This window comes from Pongo pygmaeus, chromosome 21, assembly GCF_028885625.2.
Source record: "Pongo pygmaeus isolate AG05252 chromosome 21, NHGRI_mPonPyg2-v2.0_pri, whole genome shotgun sequence".
NCBI lineage: Eukaryota > Metazoa > Chordata > Mammalia > Primates > Hominidae > Pongo > Pongo pygmaeus.
In genome coordinates this window covers 38,483,047-38,502,264 of record NC_072394.2, presented here as the reverse complement: position 1 = coordinate 38,502,264, position 19,218 = coordinate 38,483,047, and positions in this window count along the sequence as shown.

Here is a 19,218-nt window from a genome sequence, read left to right as displayed (position 1 = left end):
AAGTGCTGGGATTACAGGTGTAAGCCACTGCCCCCAGCCACAAGAACTTTTTAAATTAGTTCAGGGGGAGACAGCTCTGTGAGCTGAAGTAATCAGGGAAGACTTCCTGGAGGAAGTATGATTTAAGCTTAGCTTCCATGTTTAGGTAGAATCTCCACAATAAATGGACAGGAAAGAGAAAGGCATTTCAGGCAGAGAGTATGGCATTTGGAAAGCAGGAGCATTTGGAGTCAATAAAGAGAACTATCTGGCTAAGGTAGAGGATTCACATAGAAGAAAAGGGTGGCAAATAAGGCTGGAAATTTGGTTGGGAGTTAAACCACAGCTAGTTTTTTGTTTTGTTTTTTTTGAGACAGAGCGAGACAGAGTCTCGCTCTGTCTCCCAGGCTGGAGTGCAGTGGCACCATCTGAGCTCACTGCAACCTCTGCCTCCCAGGTTCAAGCAATTTTCGTGCCCCAGCCTCCCGAGTAGCTGGGATTATAGATGTGCACTACCACACGCAGCTAATTTTTGTATTTTTAGTAGAGACAGGGTTTTACTATGTTAGTCAGGCTGGTCTCAAACTCCTGACCTCAAGTGATCTGACCTCACCTCGGCCTCAGAGTGTTGGGATTACAGGCATAAGCCACTGTGCTTGGCGTAGACCACAGCTAGTCTTAATAGCCAGGTTGAGGAGTCACGGGCAGAGCAGTGATGGAATGACAGCATAATTTTAGAAAACTTAGGATGGTGTAAAAGAGGCCCTAGATTGAACCCTCTTGATAACCTTGGACTGGTTATGGCATCTTTTGGGGGCTTAGTTTCTTCATCATTAAAACAGTTGCACTAGAAAATCTGAAGCCTCTTTACATCTCTGAAATGCAAAGATTCTCCAGTGGGGAAACATGGATCGTATAGAATGAAGAAGGGAGACCAAGAGGCTAGGAGGACAGTCTGGAGGCTATGGCCAGCCTCTAGATATCTCTGGGCTGCATTTCTGCAGTGAATCATCTGCCCAGAGCTGCAGAAAGGCTATCACCACCACCGCCACCACTGCTAGGCATTGTGCTAAGTACTGCCCCCTTTTTAAAAAAATTTCATTTTTGTGAATAGAAAATGCATGCACATACTGCAAAATCTAAAAGTCATAAAAGGGTGTATGTATGGTAAAAATGTTTCCCTTCTTCTCCTACTTCCAGCCACCCATTTCTTCTTCCACTGTTACCAGTTCCTTGAGTATTCTTTCAGATGTACATGAGCCTATATCTGTATAAAGATTTTATTGGCTGGGCACGGTGGCTCACGCCTGTAATCCCAGCACTTTGGGAAGCCGAGGCAGGCGGATCACCTGAGGTCGGGAGTTCGGGACTAGCCTGACTGACATGGAGAAACCCTGTCTCCACTAAAAAAATACAAAATGAGCCGGGCGTGGTGGTGCATGACTGTAATCCCAGCTACTTGGGAGGCTGAGGCAGGAGAATCACTTGAACCCAGGGGGCAGAAGTTGCGGTGAGCCGAGATCGCCCCATTGCACTCCAGCCTGGGCAACAAGAGTGAAACTCCGTCTCAAAAAAAAAAAAAAAAAGATTTTATAAAGATTTTTCTTTTTTTTTTTTTTTTTACAGAAATGAGTGCATCGGCTGGGCACAGTGGCTCATGCCTGTAATCCCAACACTTTGAGAGGCCAAGGCAGGTGGATCATCTGAGGTCAGGAGTTTGAAATCAGCCTGGCCAACATGGCAAAACCCCATCTCTACTAAAAATACAAAATTTCACTGTGTGCCGTGGTGCACACCTGTAATCCCAGCTACTAGGGAGGCTGAGGCAGAATTGCTTGAACCTGGGAGGCAGAGGTTACAGTGAGCCAAGATCGTGCCACTGCACTTCATCCTGGGCAACAGAACGAGACTCCATCTCAAAAATAAATAAATAAATAAATAAATAGCGTGTTTCTTTTCTATTATAAATGACACATTAATGAATATCCCTTACACTTGTCTTTCAGCATATGCAGAAATATGTCCACAGGGCCAGGCACAGTGGCTCATGCCGGTAATCCCAGCACTTTGGGAGGCTGAGGCAGGTGGATCACCTGAGGTCAGGAGTTCAAGACCAGCCTGGCCAACATGGTGAAACCCCCATCTCTACTAAAAATACAAAATTAGCTGGGCGTGGTGGAGGGTGCCTGTAATCCCAGCTACTTGGGAAGCTGAAGCAGGAGAATTGCTTGAGCCCACGAGGCAGAGGTTGCAGCGAGCCGAGCCTGTGCCATTGCACTCCAGCCTGGGTGAAAAAAGCGAAACTGTCTCAAAAAAAAAAGAAAAGAAATATGTCCACAGGATATGTTCCTAGAATTGAAGTTATGCGCTAACCTTTTCATGTGATGTAATATGTACAACAATGGTTTAGGGTAATCATAATTATACCAATTATGCAAATGAGAAAATGAAGGCACAGAAAGATTCAATAACTTGGTCAAAGTCACACAGCTCTTATGTAGTAGCATTGAGATTCTGATATGGACAGTGTGATACTAGAGCCAACACAATTATTATTCCACCAGTGGTTCTCAGACTTTAGCACACATCAGCATGACCTGGAGACTTGTTAAAACATAGATCACTGTGCCCTACACTAAAATAGTTTCTGATTCAGTCCATCTAAGGTGGGGCCCGACAATTTTTTTTTTTTTTTTTTTTTTTTTGAGATGGAGTCTCGCTCTGTCACCCAGGCTGGAGTGCAGTGGCGCAATCTAGGCTCACTGCAAGCTCCGCCTCCCAGGTTCACGCCATTCTCCTGCCTCAACCTCCCAACTATCTGGGACTACAGACAACTATCTGGGACTAACCCGCCACCACGCCTGGCTAATTTTTTTGTATTTTTAGTAGAGACAGGGTTTCACCGTGTTAGCCAGGATGGTCTCGATCTCCTGACCTGAGAATTTGTATTTTAATAAGTTCCCAGGTGGTCCAGATACTGCTCGTCCAAGGACCACACTTTCAGAACCACTGTACTCTACTAGCTCTCCCATTTTAGCTGTGCAGATAGCTCAGAAAGAAAGCAGTTGGTACCCAGCATGTGGCTTTGACAGGACCAGAGATGAGAGGCACTGGAGAGGTTTCCTGGATCCCATAAGGCTATCCTCCATGAGGACAGAGTGAAAGTCTGGCACAGTGCCTGGCACATGGTACTCAATATTTGTTGAATAAATGAATAAATAAATGAGGTACAAATGCTCCATGCAACTTGTTGCTGCCTCTTTTTCCCAGCACCCCAGGAGTCCCCTGCCCCTGGGAAGCCCCACTGCCCACACTGGCTGAGATCCAAATCCATGCTATGAAAGCCCTTGGGAGTGAAGCTGTTCATTTCCTCCCATTCCTCCCGTAGCTTATAATGAAATCAACGAGGCAGCCAGGGCCCTGTTATTAATGGAGAGGCAACATCTTAGCATGCTAGAGCTAGTTCGAGATAAACTAGTCTGATGCTCTCATTGTATTATTATTAATAGCAATAACTCATAGCATACCCATGCTTACTTTAAAAAAATAAATCCCTCTGACCAGTATTTCCTTCCCCCTTATTCTGGTACAGAATAACTCCTTCCAGGGGGGAAGCCATTGCATGTGGTTGGTGTGGCTGGTACATACACACACACACATAGGCTAGGAGAGATTTAAATTCAGGAAGAGGCTGGGTGCAGTGGCTCATACCTGTAACCCCAGCACTTTGGGAGGCCAAGGTGGGCAGATCACTTGAGGCCAGGAGTTTGAGACCAGCGTGGGCAATATGGCAAAACCCTGTCTCTACAAACCCCCGGCTAAAATGCAGAAATTAGCCAGGCATGGTGGCGCACACCTGTAATCCCAGCTACCTGGGAAACTGAGGCCAGAATCGCTTGAACCTGGAAGGCGGAGGTTGCAGTGAGCCAAGATCGGGCTCCAGGCTGGATGACAGAGCAAGACTCCATCTCAAAATAAGAAAAAATAAATAAAAATTAATTAATTAATTAATTCAGGAAGAGATCTGAGGTCTGCGGGATGACCCTTCTGCAGAGCAGCAAGGCACTGACAGAGATTGCCCCAAAACCCGCAAAACAAGGTTTTCAAAGTCAGGGATCGTGTCCTGAGGACCCCACACACCAACCCAACTCCTCAAGGTGCTGCCTCCCTTACAGATTCGGATCCCTAAACTCCGGCACCTCAAGGTCCTGCGGCCTCCTCCCAGCCCCTGAGCTTCTTCCAGCTGTTCGTCACCTGGCCCCAAGTCCCACCCCTGCTGCCTGCCTGTCCCTTGGCCTCTGTCTTAGGCTCTCTTCCCTGTGGGTGCCCTTGCTTGGGATCCCCTAAGGCTCTGACTGTGTGTGGCTGGAGAGGTCCAGGCCCCAGAGCCCCGGAGGGCACCACCTCAGAAGCCCTCGCTGGACAGCTGGAGAGAAGGTGGCCGTCCTTCAGCCAGGCCTGGCCCCAGCTGCACTTCACGGGGGCAACCTGATGCCCACCTGCAGGGGGACAGATGCGGCCAGCGGCGGCCACCAACACGTCCCTCAGACACAGACGCTGCCGGGCAAGCCGAGACAGCTAGGGGCGCCTAGGGAGGGACAGCCAGGCGACCGTCATTCTGCACGCCCTGTCTGTGAGGGGCAGCCGGACTCAGCTGCGGCCACAGTCAGCGCCTCACAGGGCAGCGCTGAGCAGTGCAACCTCGGCAGGGGTCAGGAAGTCTCTGGAAGCCGGTCGCGCCACTCGGGCCAGGCGTTGCCAGAGTCAATCCGTCGATGTCGGCCGGCTCAGCAGAGATGGGGTCAAGCTGCTGATCGGCCTCTAGGAACCTTGTGCTCAGTTAGACACAGACCGTCGCGGCCGGTCACACAGCTCGCCAAGCACAGATGGAGGCTGATCAGGCAGAGGTAGTTAGGCCGCCCGGTCAGACGCAGCCCGTCAGGCCCAGAGGTCGGCGGCCGGGCAAGAGCAGCCAGCCAGCCAGCCAGCCAGTCAACCAGTCAGCCAGTCAGCTAGTCAGCCAGTCAGCCAGTCAGCCATTCAGTCAGTCAGCCAGCTGCGGTCAGGCTGACAGATCCAGCAGTCTTGGTCTGTCAGGCACCCATGAAACCTGCGTTCAGTCAGACGGAAGTTGACACACTCGTATTATCAGGCGGTGGCGGCGCCTATGGTCAGTCAGGCACAGTCGCTGGGTCAGCGCGGCCCGTCGGGCACGGAGGGAACCAGTCGGGTCGCAGCTATAGGGCCTCTCTCGGGGCAGAGGGTTGCTGGAGGCGGGGCTTCGTCCCGGGCTCATTCCGGGGCGGGGCTTCGTTCTGGGCGGAGCGTTGGCTGGAGGCAGGGCCTCGTCCCGGCTGGACCTGCCTCGCCTCCCGGCAGCCTCCGGGCGTTGCCATGGCAACCGCGGCCGGCCCCCAGACTTCCCGCAGGTCGAAGGAGTCGCGGCCCTTCCTACGCTGGCCCTGCCCCTGGGCGCCCCAGTGCCTGCCAAGTGGAGGTTCTGGCCCTGGGGCCGACTCTCTAGAAGCGGCCAGTGGGTTCGGCGAACAGCGCCCCGCACAGCAGCAGAGTCCCCGCTGCGGGGTCGGCATTTTCTCATCCTCTTGCTCAGGCGGGCATGATTAGGGGGCTGGGAAGGACTCACAGAAGGCGACGCAGCAAGAAGTGACAGAGACCCAGACCCTCCGGAGCCCCAGCTGCTCACCTGACCCTGCACCGCCCCCCAGGAAGAATCAAACGTCTCTAGGCAGAAAGGGCGGCCGTATCCAGAAGAGAGAACAGCCATGCAGTGATGTTATTAGGGCAATCTGGCGCAACAATGTCAAGGCGAGCACTCACCTTGTGCCCAGCCCTGTAATAAAAGGTTTATATACAGTATTTCACCCGAGCCTCATAATTTTGCTTTGGGGTTCTATAATGATTCCCTTTTTACAGATGAGGAAACCAATCACAAAGGGTTTGGTGATTTGCCCAGGGTCAGGGGCAGTGAGGTGCGGGAGCCGGATTGGAACCCAGGCAGTCCAACTCCTGACATGTTGGCATGTGGACCCTCAACCCACCCTCTCTTCTCTCCTTGTGACCTTCCGAAGGCTCAGCACGAGTCCCCTTCAGCAGACCGAGCCCTATGCTGGGTCCTGAGGCGGCAGGGTCCTGTAGGAGTCTCTGCCTGGAAGGCTCAGAATAAGGGGCTATCAGAACCAAGAACCTGGTCAAACAAGAGGACAAACTATGGGTTTGCCTTGCAGCATTTAGAAGAAGGGGAAGCCTGTGAGATCAGAGAAGCCAGGGCCAAGAAGCCACTGGAAAACTGGGTGGGCTGTCACTGGGGAACCCCAAGAGTATTACAGCTTCAAGTCCAAAAGTCTATGATCAAGTTCTAGCAGTGTGAACCAGAGCTAGGAACATCTCACGGATCATAAACTCAAATGCCTACAGGGGACAGAAAGGTAATGAAAATCATGGAAAAAAAAAAAAAAATCAGGCCGGGCGCAGTGGCTCATGCCTGTAATCCCAGCACTTTAGGAGGCCGAGGTGGGTGGATCATTTGAAGTCAGGAGTTCAACAGCAGCCTGGCCAACATGGTGAAAGCCTGTCTCTACTGAAAATACAAAAACTAGCCGGGTGTAGTGGTGGGTGCCTGTAATCCCAGCTACTCAGGAGGCCAAGGCAGGAGAATCACCTTGAGCCTGGGAGGCAGAGGTTGCAGTGAGTCGCAATTGCGCCACTGCACTCCAGCCTGGACAACAGAGTGAAGCTCCCTCTCAAAAAAAAAAAAAAATCAAATGCCAGATCAGCAAACCTGCCTCATCTCCCGGGGGCATCTGCCTCTTTGCTTCTTCTAACTATGCTCTCAGACACCCACTGCTTCTAGTCTTCTAGTTAGGCAAAGTTGGCTAAGTCAGTTGACATCAAGTCTCAGTTTCTCCATCTGAGAAGGAAACGTTTGGCTTTATCTCACACATTTTATGGGGATCAAACATTATTGTATGTAGAAAATATTTTGTGAAGTGTAACAAACTATAAAATGGAGGGGGAGGAGAATGTGACTGATCATTTGTTGTGCATCTGTTTCACAGTCTGCAGGAGTTCTGACAGCATTCCTCTGAGTCAGGGCTAGTGTCCTCTTGTACAGATGAAGAGATAGTCTTCAAGGAATATGTTGACTTAACCAAAGTCACAAGCTTGCCAGAGTTAGAATGTAGAACTCTCTGACCTCTAAGACCAATCTCTTACACTGTTTGGCAAAGTGTGGCCTGGGTCCCACCAATGCAGGGCAGGTGATCCCAATTGGGGCTTAGCCCAGGAGGGTTCCTGACTTGAAAGAATTCAAGGGTAAGCCACTGATGTCAGATAGTAACTTTTATTGAAGTGGCAGTGTTCGGCAGCAGCAGACGTACTGCTCCTTGTGGAGCAGGGCTACCCCATAGGCAGTGTGCCTAGAGTAGCAGCTCAAACGCAGTTCTGCAGTCATATTTATACCCACACTTTTATTTAAATGCAAATTCAGGGGCAGATTATGCAGAAATTTCTAGGAAAAAGGTGGTAACTTCTTGGTCTTGGGTCACTACCATGGAAAGAGCAGTAACCTCTGAGTGTTGCCATGGCAATGGTAAACTGGCATGGCACAGGGTGGGCATGTCTTATGGAAAGCTTATTCTACCTCATCCCTGCTTTAGCTAGTCCTCAATTTGGTCCAGTGTCTGAACCCCACCTCCAGACTTGAGTCCTGCCTCCTACCTCACTAGTGGTCATAACACGGTGATTTCAGGTGGAACCCAGATGAACATTTTTTAAAAACAGGTTATGTCATAGTTTTTATTTTCAAGTATAGAGCCGGCTTACTCATACTACAAAAGTCCTACATTTCACACAGCCAGGGTGTAGTAGGCTGAATAATGGCCACCCAAATATATCAAGTCCTAATCTCTGGAAACTACTGTAAACATTACTTTATTTGAGAAAATAATTTTTGCAGATGTGATTAAGAATGTTGAGATGAGGATATCATTGAGGATTAGCCAAGTGGGCCCTAAATACCATCACACATATCCTTATAAGAGAAAGAGAAAGGAAGATTAGACCAACACACACAGAAGAAGAGGAAGCAATGTGACCATGGAGGCAGAGACTGATGTGGCCACAAGCCAAGGATTGTTGGCAGCCACCAGAAGTTGGAAGAGACAGACGGATTCTTCCCCAGAGCATCTGGAGGGAATACAGCCTTGCCAACACATTGACTTCAGCTCAGTGAAACTCATGTTGAATTTATGGCCTCCAGAACTATGAGAGAATAAATTTCTGTTGTTTTAAGCTACCAGGCTTGTAGTAATTTGTTTTGGCACCCACAGGAAACAAATAAATGGATCTACATGACTTCAAAATTCATACCTCTTTTTTTCTCTTTTTATTATTTATTTATTTTGAGACAGAGTCTCGCTCTGTCACACAGGCTGGAGTGCAGTGGCGTGATCTCGGCTCACTGCAACCTCTGCCTCATGGATTCAAGTAATTCTTATGCCTCAGCCTTCCAAGTAGCTGGGATTACAGGCATGCACCACCACGCCTGGCTAATTTTTGTATTTTTAGTAGAGATGGGGTTTCACCATGTTAGCCAGGCTGGTCTCAAACTCCCAACCTCAGGTGATCCACCCACCTTGGCCTCCCAAAGTACTTGGATTATAGGCATGAGCCACCGCACCCAGCCTTCTCTCTTTTTAAAATAAACTTATTATTTTAAAATAATTTTACATTTACAGAAAATAAATGTAAGTCTTTGATTTAGAGTACAGAAATTTCCCATTGTGTTAGTCAGGGCTCACCAGAGAAACAGAACCAATACGGTGTGTGTGTGTGTGTGTGTGTGTGTGTGCGTGTGTGTGTGTGTGTGCATAAAAGAGATTTATTATAAAGAATTGGCTTACCTAATTATGAAGGCTGGCAAGCCCGAATCCCACAGTGTGGGCCTGCAGGCTGATGACCCAGGAGAGCCAATGGTGCAGTTCGAAGGCAGCCTGCCGGAGAATTCCATCTTGCTTAGGGAGGCCAGTCTTTCTGTTTTATTCAGGCCTTCGACTGATCAAATGAGGCCCGCCCACACCCAAGTTCAACCATTTAAATGCTAATATCATCCAAAACCACCCTCCATGTTGACACATGAACTTAACCATCATACTCAAGAGTACAGAGAGTTCCTGTATAGCCCTCACCCTGCTTCCCCTATTATTACCACCTTACATTACTATGGCATTTGTCACAACTAAGAAAACAACACTGGTACATTCCTATGAACTAAATTCCACCTGTTTTCTGCTCCAGAGTCCCTTCTAGGACACCACACTACATTTAGTCATCATGTCCCTTTAGTTTCTTCTGGCTTGTAACAATTACTCAGGCATTTCTTGGTTTTTAAGACCTTGACAGCTTTGAGGAGTACTGGACAGGTATTTTATAGAGTGCCCCTCAATTTGGGTTCTTCTGATGCTTTTCTCATAGTTAGACTGGGGTTATGAGTTTGGGGAAACATGTCATAGAGGTAACTGCTCTTCTCATCAAATCATAGGTACATGTTATTGACATGACTTCATCAGGATACACGTTAGCAACGTGACTTGATTACCTGGCCAAGCAAGTGTCCAGTTTCTCCCCTGGGAAGTTGCTTGTTTTTCCTCCCTTTCCACTCTTTGAAAGCAAGTTACTAAGTGCAGCCCACACTCAATGGGAGAATTAAGCTCCACAACCTGAAGCGGGTGTATCTACCTACATTAACTAGAATTCTTCTTTAAGGATCATTTGTCTCTTCTCCCTTATTTATTTATTTATTTATTTATTGAGACGGAGTTTCACTTTTGTTGTCCAGGCTGGAGTACAATGGCACGACACTGGGTCACCGCAACCTCCGCCTCCCAGGTTTAAGAGATTCTCCTGCCTCAGCCTTCCCGAGTAGCCGGGATTACAGGCATGCGCCACCATGCCTGGCTAATTTTGTATTTTTAGTAGAGACGGGGTTTCTCCATGTTGGTCAGGCTGGTCTCGAACTCCTGACCTCAGGTGATCCGCCTGCCTCAGCCTCCCAAAGTGCTGGGATTACAGGCGTGAGCCACCGCACCCAGCCCTCCCTCATTTATTTATTTAATCCTTTATAACAGTATGGACTCATGGATATTTGGTTTATACTTTGAGCTTTATCTCAATACTATGTTATTTTGTTGCTCAAATTGTTCCAGCTTTGGCCATTGGGAGCTCTTTTTTTTTTTTTTTAAGATGGAGTCTTGCTCTGTCGCCTAGGCTGGAGCGCAGTGGCGCAATCTCGGCTCACTGCAACCTCCGCCTCCGGGGTTCAAACGATTTTCCTTCCTCAGCCTCCCGAGTAGCTGGGACTACAGGCGTGCTCCACCATGCCTGGCTGATTTTTGTATTTTTAGTAGAGACGGGGTTTCACCATGTTGGCCAGGCTGGTCTCAAACTGTTGACCTTAGGAGATCCACCTGCCTCAGCCTCCCAAAGTGCTGGGATTACAGGTGCAAGCCACTGCGCCTGGCCGGGAGCTTTTTAGGCTGTTGCCTGTGTCCCTTTGACACTAATTGCTTTGCTAAGTGTGGTTTGGGTTCCACTGGTTGCACCGAGATGATTTCAAGTGCAACCCAGAAGAACATTTTTCAAAGAGTTATATATTTACTTTAATGTATGTTAGGAAAACGTATAACTAGCATGTCAACTTGATGATTTCACAAACACTGCTGAGGACAAGGCTAATGTAGCAACAGTTGGGCTAAATTAGTCAATTCACAGAGCGGTATTAAGTAGAAACTGGTACTGGTGTGCTATGGTCTGAATGTTTGTGACCCCTCACCCCCAAATTCCTATGTTGAAATCCTAACCCCCACAGTGATGGTATTAAGAGGTGGGGCCCTTAGGAGGTGATTAGATCATGGGAGAAGAGCCTTCATGAATGGGATCAATGTTATAAAAGAGGCCGGGCCAGGCACGGTGGCTCACGCCTGTAATTCCAACACTTTGGGAGGCAGAGGTGGTCGGATCACCTGAGGTTGGGAGTTCAGGACCAGCCTGGCCAACATGGTGAAATCCTGTCTCTACTAAAAATACAAAAATTAGGCAGGCATGGTGGCAGGAGCCTGTAATCCCAGCTACTTGGGAAGCTGAGGCAGGAGAATCACTTGAACCCGGGAGGCAGAGGTTGCAGTGAGCCCAGATCGCGCCATTCCACTCCAGTCTGGGCAAGAAGAGCGAAACTCCATCTCAAAAAAAAAAAAAAAGAAAGAAAGAAAGAAAAAGAAAGAAATAAACCCTGTCTCTACTAAAAATACAAAAATTAGCTGGGCATGGTGGCAGCACCTGTGATCCCAGCTACTCGGGAGGCTGAGGCAGGAGAATTGCTTGAACCCACGAGGCAGAGGTTGCAATGAGCTGAGATCGTGCCACTGCACTCCAGCCTGGGTGGCAGAGCAAGACTCCGTCTCAAAAAAAAAAAAAAAAAAAAAATTGGGCCTTTGCCAGACACAGAATCTGCCATTTCCTTGATCTTAGACTTCCCCAGCCTCCAGAACTGTAAGAAATAAATTTCTGTTGTTTATAAGCCACTCAATTGATGGTATTTTGTTCTAACTGCCTGAATGGACTGACACATTGTGGTACATGGATATGGAAAAAGTTGTTAGGCTGATTTAGAAACGATTCAAGTTTGAGAAACTCTGTAGTAGGGCAAAACCAAATCCCAAGTTCAAGCAATGATAATAATGATGATCCTGGCTGGGCGCGGTGGCTCACGCCTATAATCCCAGCACTTTGGGAGACTGAGGCGGGCGGATCACGAGGTCAGGAGATCGAGACCATCCTGGCTAACACGGTGAAACCCTGTCTCTACTAAAAATACAACAAATTAGCCGGGTGTGGTGGCGGGCGCCTGTAGTCCCAGCTACTCGGGAGGCTGAGGCAGGAGAATGGCATGAACCCGGGAGGCAGAGCTTGCCGTGAGCTGAGATCGAGCCACTGCACTCCAGCCTGGGCGACAGAGAAAGATTCCGTCTCAAAAAAAATTAAAAATAAAAAAATAATGACGATCCTAAGTGGATTCTATGGGACACCACCCCAACACCACCTGTTTTCCAGAGCCCTGATGACAATTAGATCTGCCTCAAGTGCAGACGAATGCTAATAGCAATAATGGTGGGACTGTATGCCCAGGCCCAGGAAGGTACAGATGTTGCACTGCCTTTGTTTCCCAAGTCTCAAACTCCTGACTTCAGGTGATCCGCCCGCCTCAGCCTCCCAAAATGCTGGGATTACAGGCATGAGCCACCGTGCCCAGCCATCATTATTATTAATTATTATTATTATTATTATTTTATTATTATTATTGAGACAGAATCTCCCTCTGTGGCCCAGGCTGGAGTGCAGTGATGTGATCTCAGCTCACTGCAGCCTCTGCCTCCCAGGTTCAAGTGATTCTCCTGCCTCAGCCTCCCAAGTAGCTGGGATTACAGGCGTGCACCATCACACTGGCTCATTTTTGTTTTTGTTTTGTGTCTTTTTTTTTTTTTTTTTTTAAACAGAGTCTCGCTCAGGGCCCAGGCTGGAATGCAGTGGCGTGATCTTGGCTCACTACAACCTCCGCTTCCCAGACTCAAGCGATTCTCCTGCCTCAGCCTCCCGAGTAGCTAGGATTACAGGCGCCAGCCACCATTCCAGGCTAATTTTTGTATTTTTAGTAGAGACGGGGTTTCACTGTGTTGACCAGGCTGGTCTCGAACTGTTGACCTTAGGTGATCTGCCTGCCTCGGCCTCCCAAGGTGCTGGGATTACATGCGTGAACCACTGCGCTCAGCTTCATTTTTGTATTTTTAGTAGAGACGAGGTTTTGCCATGTTGGCCTGGCTGGTCTCAAACTCCTGGCCTCAAGCACTCTGCCCTCCTCGGCCTCCCAAAGTGCTGGGATTACAGGCGTGAGCCAGGCACCTGGCCATTTAGCTTTCTTGACTCTGTCCAAGCCTAAGCCCTGACCCAGGTCCTGAATCTGCCTCCTGATTGAGCAGTGACACACCAGAATCTGTGGCCTGATCTGAAATAGAAAGCCCTTCAAGAAAGGAATCCTTTAGTTTCCCTGCTTCTAGTCTCAGCTGTGGGTGGTTTCAGGCTGTGTGTACTCAGACTTCTAAATCCCCTATAGTGCCTTCCCAGGGACCTTGGGAGTCAGATGAGTTGGATTAAAATCCTAGTTTTTTTCTGAGAACTAGATAAGTGACATAGCTTCTCCTCTGTAAAAGGAGGAGAGTGGTACTTACTTCACAGGATGGCTGTGCAGGTTAAATGAGACAATATATGTACAGTGCTGAGCACAGTGCTTGGCCCACAGTATGTGCTCAATTAATTAACTTCTTTACAATTATTAATGCCTACTGCATACCAGGCACTGTGCTGAGTGCCAGGGACATAGGTGAAAACCAGAACAGAAAATAAACTAGTAAATTAATAGACAGGCAGGGCGTGGTGGCTCATGCTTGTAATCCCAGCACTTTGGGAGGCTGAGGTGGGAGGATTGCTTAGAGCCAGGTGTTCAAGACCAGCCTGGGCAACAAAGTGAAACTCTGTCTCAACAACAACAAAAAAAAACAACTTTTTTTTTTTTTTTAAATTAGCCAGGGTGTGGAGATGCACTCCTGTAGTCCCAGGTTCTCCAGAGGCTGAAGGAGGATTGCTTGAGCTCAGGAATTCGAGGCTGTAGAGAGTTATGATCGTATCACTGCACTCCAGCCTGGGTGAGAGGGTGAAACCCTGTCTCAAAATTAAATTAATTAAATTAAAAATAGACAAAGCAGGCCAGCCACGGTGGCTCACACCTATAATCCCAGCACTTTGGGGGGCCAAGGCAGGAGGATCACTTGAGGCCAGGAGTTCAAGACCAGCCTGGCCAACATGGCATAACCTCATCTCTACTAAAAATACAAAAATTAGCCAGGCGTGGTGGTGCATGCCTCTAATCCCAGATACTAGGGAGGCTGAGGCAGGAGAATCGCTTGAACCCAGGAGGTGGAGCTTGCAGTGAGCTGAGATTACGCCACTGCACTCCAGCCTAGGTGACAGAGTGGGACTCCATCTCAAAATAAATAAATATAGTGAAGCATATAAAGCCAAGTCCTCAGTACAGTGCCTTGCATATAAGAAATGAGCAGAAATGTTCATTACTATTAATAAAATAATGAGATTTTTGATAAATGAAGGAAGGAAATAAGTAGGGCAATGTGATGATAACTGGAAGAGACCTCCTGGAGAAAGGGAGGTCAGGAAAGGCTGTCTAAAGAAATAATATTGGAGCTGAGACCTATAGGATGAGAAGAAACTTAGCCTTGCCGAACCCAGTGAAGAGCCTTTCAGGTAGACAGCATATGGAAAGGCCCTGAGGCAGACAAGAGCTCAGAGAGTGGAAGGAACGGCAAGGAGACTACCGTGGCTGGGATATAACGAGACGGGGAGAGAGTGGCTCAAGATGGGGCATGAAGCTGGGGGCAGTGGCTCATGCCTAAAGTCCCAGCACTTTGGGGGGCCGGGACGGGCTGGGGAGGGTGGATGGCTTGAGCTCAGTTCAAGACCAGCCTGGGCAACATGGCAAAACCCTGTCTCTACAAGAAATATAAAAATTAGCTGGGCATGGTGGCATGTGTCTATAGTCCTAGCTACTTGGGAGTCTGAGGCAGGAGGATCACCTGAGCCCAGGGAGGTTGAGGCTGTAGTGAGCCATAATCACACCACTGCACTGCACTGCAGCCTGGGTGACAGAGTGAGATCCTTCTCAAACAAAAACAAAAAAAAAAGATGAGGCACGAGGGACACAAAGGGCAGGTCAAAGGGCAGGTCATGGAGGGCAGTGGTCGTGGAAATAAGTTTGATTTTGTTCTAAGTGTGATGAAAAGCCACTGAAGGCTTAAACAGGAGAGTTATAAGATCTGATTTTTGATTAAAACTTCATTCTGGCTTCTGTAGGGAGAACGGATTAGAAAGGGGGAGCAGTAGAAACCAGAACAACAACAATTAAGGGGCTATTAGAGTCATCCAAATGAAAGACGTAGCTAGCTTGGACTTGGATACAGATCAGCACTGTCAACGGGACTTCCTGGGATGGTGGGAACATTCTCCACCTGTGCTGATGTGGTAGCCACTGGCTCCTGCTTCCCTGTGACTCTTGAGCACTTGGAATGAGGGTGGTGTGGCTGAAGAACTGAATTTTTAACTTCATGTCATTCTAATGAATTACAATTTAAAGAGGCACACGTAGCTAGTGGCTACTGTAATGGACAGCACAGGGAATTGGCTGTATTTGAAATACATTTAGGAGGCAGATAGGACTGGGGATGGTTGGGGTGTGGGAAGTGAGAGAATGGGGAATCAAGGGAGATCGAGAATTACTTGGTGTATTAGTCCATTTTCACGCTGCTGATAGAGACATACCCGAGACTGGGAAGAAAAAGAGGTTTAATTGGACTTACATTTCCACATGGCTGGGGAGGTCTCAGAATCATGGCAGGAGGCGAAAGGCACTTCTTACACAGCAGCAGCAAGAGAAAATGAGAAAGATGCAAAAGCAGAAACCCCTGATAAAACCATCAGATCTCGTGAGACTTATTCACTACCATGAGAACAGTATGAGGGAACTACCCCATGACTCAAATTATCTCCCACTGGGTCCCTCCCATAACACGTGGGAATTATGGGAGTACAATTCAACATGAGATTTGGGTGGAGACACAGCCAAACCATATCACTTGGGAAACAGGTGGATGATACTGCCATTTACTGATACGGAAGAGCAGGCTCTGGGGAGATACCAAGAGTTTTGTTTTGCACAAGAGGAGTTTCAGATACTGTTGGAACATTCAAGTAGAACTATCAAGTAGAAAGCAGAATGTATGCCGAGCACAGTGGCTCATGCCTGTAATCTCAGCACTTTGGGAGGCCGAGGTGGGCAGATCATGAGGTCAAGAGTTCCAGACCAGCCTGGCCAACATGGTGAAATCCCATCTCTACTAAGAATACAAAAATTAGCGGGATGTGGTGGCACGTGCCTGTAATCCCAGTTACTCAGGAGGCTGAGGCAGGAGAATCACTTGAACCTGGGAGGCGAGGGTTGCAGGGAGCCGAGATCACGCCACTTCACTCCAGCCCAGACACAGAAAGACTGTGTCTCGGAAAAAAAAAAAAAAGATAAAGAAAAAGAAAGCAGGATGTATACATGTTTTTCATCATCCTCATCTTTAGGTTCCAGGAATACCCACATGTTTGGCTGCTTAGGCGGTGGGAAGCTCAGAAAGGGGACCAGGAACCTCTCCTACTCCTTGTCTTGGCTAATGTATCAACTACCAAACTACCCACTAGCGCTAGTGTTTGAAACTTGTATAATCCATGGCTCTTCCTTCCCCTCCTCCCTCTTCTCTCAGGTATTAAGCCCACCGGCTTCTTCCCTTGAAATGCTAGAAACGCTCACTTCACCGGTTTTCTACTTCTGTGCAACTCTCCTGGCTCAGGGCCTTGTCATCTCATTGTGGACTAGAGCCCCTGGACTTCTCACAACCTCTCCTGTCCACCTTCCACCAGCGAGGCCTTTCTGACTGCAGGATTTTCCTCCTGGGAATCATGTCTGAGTCTGCATCAAGAGTCTTAATCCTTTGTTCTTTCTTTACATTTCCAGAATTGTATCCAAAGGAACTCAGGGCCAGTGGTGGTAGCTCATGCTTGTACTCCCAGCACTTTGGGAGGCCGAGGCAGGTGGATCACCCGAGGTCAGGAGTTAGAAACCAGCCTGGCCAACATAGTGAAATCTCATCTATACTAAAAATACAAAAATTAGCTGGGCATGGTGGCACATGTTTGTAGTCCCAGCTACTTGGGAGGCTGAAGCAGGAGAATCATTTGAACTCAGGAGTTGGAGGTTGCAGTGAGCCGAGATGGCACCATTGCACTCCAGCCTGGATGACAGAGCGAGACCCTGTCTCAAAAATAAATAATAAATAATAAATAATAATAATAAAAATGCAGGCCAGGTGTGGTGGCTCACACCTGTAATCCCAGCACTTTGGGAGGCAAAGGTGGGTGGATCACCTGAGGTCACAAGTTTGAGACCAGCCTGACCAACACGGTAAAACCTCATCTCTACTAAAAATACAAAAAATTAGCCCAGCCTGGTGGCAGGTGCCTGTAATCCCAGCTACTTGGGAGGCTGAGGCAGGAGAATCACTTGAACCCAGGAGGCAGAGGTTGCAGTGAGTCAAGATCGTACCATTTCACTATAGCCTGGGCAACAGAGCGAGACTCTGCCTCAAAAATAAAAATAAAAGTAAAAATACGAACAAAGGAACTCAAAGGCCGGGGGTGGTGGCTCACTCCTGTAATCCCAGCACTTTGGGAGGCCAAGGAAGGTGGATCATGAGGTCAGGAGTTCAAGACTAGCCTGGCCAACATGGTGAAACCCCCGTCTCTACTAAAAAATACAAAAATTAGCTGGGTGCAAGTGGTGGACGCCTATAATCCCAGCTACTCGTGAGGCTGAGGTAGGAGAATCACTTCAACCTGGGAGGTGGAGGTTGTAGTGAGCCAAGATCGCGCCACTGCACTCTAGACTAGGTGACAGAGCAAGACTCCATCTAAAAAAAAAACAAAAAACAAAAAAACCCAAAGGAACTCAGAAGTCTACACAAAACATGAAAATTCACGAGGAAGTTCATCACAGCATTAATTCTAAAAGCGGGAAGTGTAATTTCCAACCTTATCTAATTGATGTGTCAATTAGACACATCAGCAGCATTTGACACTGTTGATAAATTCCCCTTGAAACACTTTCCTCATTTACTTCCAGGACACCACACTCTCCTGGTTGTTCTCCTACCACTGGGGTCACTTCTCAGTCTCCTTCGCTGGTTCCTTCTCATTCCCTGACCTGTAAACGTTACCCAGGGATCAGACCACAGACCTTGTCCCTCTCTTGGTTCTCTCATGCAGCCTCAAGGTTTTAAAGACATCTATATGCTGACGACTCCCAAAGATTCATCTCCAGTTCAGACCTTCCCCTGAATGCCAGACTCATAAATCCAACTGTCTGCTTGACATTTCCACTTGAATGTCAGACAGACATCTCAAACTTAACACGCCTAAAACTCAGCTCCTGGTGTTCTCCCCAAAGCTTGCTCCTCCCATGGTTTCTTCCATGTCAGTTAAGGCAGCTGCCTTTTCATTTGCTCAGGCCAAAAAGTGTGGAGTCATCTTTCAGTTCTCGCTCTCCCACTTCACATCTGGTCCATCAGCAAATCTTGTAGACTTGAACTTATGTCAACCCCTGAATTCAACCACTTTTTGCCCCCTTTGCGGTCATCGCCCTGGCATAAGTCCCTATCATATCTCACCTGCTTGATTGCAACAGTCAGTTATCAGGTCTCCCTGCTTCTGCCCCTGCCTCCACTTCAGCTCTCTTCCGCACTGCAGTTCAACTCCCTCCCATGGTCCCATTTCTCTCTCCTCTCTTCCCCAGCCTCTTTGCTGTTCCTGGAACAGGCCTGGCCCACATGCTTCGGCTTTGTGGCCTGTGCATAAGCTGTTCCCCTACAGACATCTCCAAGCATGGCTCATCCCCTCGCCTCCTTCGGGTCTCTGCTCCAGTCACCTGGCCATACTATAAAGCATTCCACACCCACACTTCATATTCCTCTTTCCTTTTCATGTTTCCAAAGCACTTTCGCTATCTACCCTTTTATGCATTTTAAGGATCTTGTTTATTGTTGTTTCCCTTACTAGAATGTAAATTTTAGGAGAGCAGAAATTTTCCTGTGTTTTTTTCTTTACTGCTGCACTCCCCCGTGCTTAGAGGCACATAGGTGCTCGGTAAACAGGTGGTAAATGAGTCAATAAATGAAAGAGAGGAATCTTCTTATCCAGCAGCGGAGGAGTAAAGAGAGAAGTAACGTTTGCTCAGGGAATTCTGAGGCCAGTAGCAGTTTCCGTTGCGAAGAGCAAGCGGGGTGGCGGGGGGGGGTGGCCCTAACCCCACGTGACCACACCCCCTCCCCACCCCCACGCCGGAACATTGCAGATCCGGAACCATGGCTCGCGGGCCCCCAGCGCAAGGGCACTTCCGGTACCGCTCCTCTCTTGCCAGCGCAGAGAACTGCCAAGTCAGTTCCGGTCCGGCAGAGAGCGCGGAGAGACGCAGAACGCAGCCCGCTCCTCCAGGGCCCTCCAGGC